Raw genomic sequence first — 4,029 nt, forward strand, 5'->3', positions numbered from 1 at the left:
AAAAAAAAAAAAAAAAAGACTAAAAATATTTAAAAATTAAAAATAGATCAAACAAAAAAAGATTAAAAAAAATTTTTTTAAAGTGCTGTTCAAGGCATATGCCTGTAGGAGGTCTACCTTGATTGTTTAGGCACAAGAGTTCCTGAGACGTTAAACCCTGGAGTAGATCTTGGGAGATCTCAGAACCACATGTAAGTGAGTATAAGGTTCCCCTTCATCATTCTCCAGTGAGCATTGGTGGAAGTGTTCATTGGCTCAAACCAGCATGTGTGTGATGACTTAGGATTCAGTGACGTTTGATGATGTGGCTGTGGACTTCACCCCGGAGGAGTGGGCTTTACTGGACACAACTGAGAAATACCGTTTTTTTTTTTTTTTTTGGGGACGGAGTCTCGCTCTGTCACCCAGGCTGGAGTGCAGTGGCCGGATCTCAGCTCACTGCAAGCTCCGCCTTTAGGGTTCACGCCATTCTTCTGCCTCAGCCTCCCGAGTAGCTCTGCTACAGGCACCCGCCACCTCGCCCGGCTAGTTTTTTGTATTTTTAGTAGAGACGGGGTTTCACCAGGTTAGCCAGGATGGTCTCGATCTCCCGACCTCATGATCCACCCGTCTCGGCCTCCCAAAGTGCTGGGATTACAGGCTTGAGCCACCGCACCCGGCCTGAGAAATACCTCTACAGAGATGTGATGCTGGAGAACTACATGAACCTGGCCTCTGTAGGTAAGAGTAACATAATTTCACTTGGCATGGTGGCCTGCACCTGTAGTCCCAGATACTTGGGAGGCTGAGGTCAGAGAAGTGCTTGAGCATGGGAGTTTGATACTAGCATGGACAATATTGTGAGACCTCGTCTCTAAAAAAAAAAAAAAAAAAATCGTAAAAATAAAGACTAGGCCAGGCATGGTGGCTCACGCCTGTAATCCCAGCACTTTGAGAAGGCAAGGTGGGCAGATCATGAGGTCAAGAAATCAAGACCAGCCTGGCTAACACAGTGAATCCCCTTCTCTACTAAAAATGCAGAAAATTACCTGGGTATGGTGGCACATCCCTGTAGTCCCAGCCGCTCGGGAGGCTGAGGCAGTAGAATCACTTGAACCTGAGAGGCAGAGATTGCAGTGAGCCGAGATTGCATCAGCGCCCTTCAGCCTGTGCGACAGAGTGAGACTCCATCTCAAAAAAAATAAAATACAATATAATAAAATAAAAAAAGATTTTAAAGATCCACTTTACCTCAGAAGATTTAAGCTATTTTTCTCAGAATTTCAGATATCTCTGACTTTTATTTTCCATGTAGTCAAACATTCCTATGACCTAACAAAACTACCTGTTCTTTTTTTTTAAGTTTATCACTTTGATACATATTCTTTATCCCAATCTTTCCTACTTCCCTTTCCTGATAATCTTCTCTTCCTGTTCCCCATCGTTTTATTTTTCACAGAAGCAGTTTGTAGTAAACTATCTAAACACATCAGTTGTGTAATAAACCCCACGTCCTTATAGCCAAATTTTTGACATGCCAAAATCCTCAAAGTTCTCTGGCTTATCTTTTATTACTGTGTTTAATTTGAAAACAAATAAAATGACTCATCGTTTTAAACATTTCTTCTATAAACCCTTACATTTCTTTTTCTGCTTAACTTCAGAGTGGGAAATACAACCTAGAATCAAACGGTCATCACTTCAGCAGGGTTTTCTGAAGAATCCAATATTCAGTGGGATACAAATGGTAAGATTCGTGAGTGATATTTCTTAGTTTCCTCTCAGAAAAGATTGAGAATTCCATTCTAGGAAATAGCATCGTCAGAGCTATGACTTACTTCTGTAATCCCAGCTACTTGGGAGGCTGAGCTCAGAGGATCATTTCAGCCCAGTAGTTCGAGACTAGCCTGGGCAGTATAACAAGATCCCATCTCTGATTTTAAAAACAGGCTGGATGTGGTGGCTCATGCCTGTAATCCCAATACTATGGGAGGTAGAGGTAGGTGGATCACTTGAGGTCAGGAGTTTAAGACCAGCCTGGTCAACATGGTGAAACTCCGTCTCTACTAAAAATATAAAATCTGGCCGGGCGCGGTGGCTCAAGCCTGTAATCCCAGCACTTTGGGAGGCCGAGACGGGCGGATCACGAGGTCAGGTGATCGAGACCATCCTGGCTAACATGGTGAAACCCCGTCTCTACTAAAAAATACAAAAAACTAGCCGGGCGAGGTGGCAGGCGCCATTAGTCCCAGCTACTCGGGAGGCTGAGGCAGGAGAATGGCATAAACCCGGGAGGCGGAGCTTGCAGTGAGCTGAGATCCGGCCACTACACTCCAGCCTGGGCGACAGAGCGAGACTCCATCTCAAAAAAAAATAAATAAAATAAAATAAAATAAAATAAAATCTACACTATTTGGTTGGGTACAGTGACTGATGCCTGTAATCCCAGCACTTTGGGAAGCTGAGGCAGGAGAATTGCTTGAGTCTAGGAGATCAAGACCAGCCTGGGCAACAGGGAGACCCTGTCTCTACAAAAAATAAAAAATTAGCTGGGTGTGTTGGCATGCAACTGTAGTCCAAGCTCCTTGGAGCACTGAGGCAGGATCATGGCTTGAGCCTGGGAGATTAAGACCACAGTGCACTGTGATTGTGCAATGGTACCCAGCCTGGATGACAGAATGAGAACCTGTCTCAAACGACCCCTGACAATTAAAAGAAGACAGTTTGTTTTGTTTTGTTTTTTGTTTTGTTTTTTAAATAATTAGAGCCAGTGGCATAAAATTCTAGCAAAACATCCATCATTCAATGTGGAAGAAATCAAGAAGGTAGGAAATGAAAAAAAATTAAATATTAAAAAGTAAAATGGTAATTGTCACCAAAATAATGTTTCCATGTTAAGATGGGTGAAATCTTTTAATATTTCTGAAAACATTTTAAATCCTTTATCCCCTCCTCAGCAGACAAGAAACTACAGTGGATGGAAACTCTGAGAATTGTGGAGAGGTCTTCAGTGAACAGTTTTGCCTTAAGACACACATGAAAGCTCAGAATGGAGGGAACACTTCTGAGGGTAATTGTTATGGAAAAGACATCCTCAGTGTGCACCAGGAAGCCTCTATTGGACAGGAACTTTCCAAATTTAATCTATGTGGAAAAGTCTTCACCCTGACTCCAGGTCTTGCTGTACATCTTGGAATTCTCAATGCAAGACAACCATACAAATGTAAGGATTGTAAAAAAGGCTTTAAGTATTTTGCAAGCCTTGATAATCACATGGGAATCCACATTGGAGAGAAACTGTGAATTTCAGGAATGTGGGAGATCCATCACACGTTCCTCACACCTAAAGCGGTGTGTAACAGTTCATACTGGAAAGAAATCTAAAAAGACTAAGAATTGTGGGAAATCCACTAATTTTTCTCAACTTTCTGCACATGTGAAAACTCATAAAGGAGAGAAGTCCTTTGAATGTAAAGAATGTGGCCGGGCGCAGTGGCTCAAGCCTGTAATCCCAGCACTTTGGGAGGCCGAGGCGGGCGGATAACAAGGTCAGGAGATCAAGACCATCCTGGCTAACACGGTGAAACCCCGTCTCTACTAAAAAATACAAAAAACTAGCTGGGCGAGGTGGCGGGCGCCTATAGTCCCAGCTACTCGGGAGGCTGAGGCAGGAGAATGGCGGTAAACACGGGAGGCGGAGCTTGCAGTGAGCTGAGATCCGGCCACTGCACTCCAGCCTGGGTGACAGAGCAAGACTCCGTCTCAAAAAAAAAAAAAAAAAAAAAGAAATTCCTCATCCTTTAATGTTCACATTCAGATTCACACTGGAATAAAACCACACAAATGTACGGAATGTGGGAAAGCCTTCACTAGATCGACTCACCTTACTCAACATGTAAGAACTCACACTGGAATAAAACCCTATGAATGTAAGGAATGTGGCCAAGCCTTCACTCAATACACGGGCCTTGCTATACACATACGAAATCACACTGGAGAGAAACCCTATCAGTGTAAGGAATGTGGGAAAACCTTCAATAGATCTTCAAC

General features: G+C 43.1%; 1 pseudogene; it reads left to right on the top strand.

Moving 5' to 3' along the window:
• Positions 1 to 634: 634 nt before the first annotated feature.
• Positions 635 to 3,812, top strand: LOC108534573 (zinc finger protein 562-like; annotated as a pseudogene).
• The last annotated feature ends 217 nt before the right edge of the window (positions 3,813 to 4,029 follow it).

This window comes from Rhinopithecus bieti, unplaced genomic scaffold (assembly GCF_001698545.2).
Source record: "Rhinopithecus bieti isolate Rb0 unplaced genomic scaffold, ASM169854v2 scaffold_10589, whole genome shotgun sequence".
Taxonomy (NCBI): domain Eukaryota; kingdom Metazoa; phylum Chordata; class Mammalia; order Primates; family Cercopithecidae; genus Rhinopithecus; species Rhinopithecus bieti.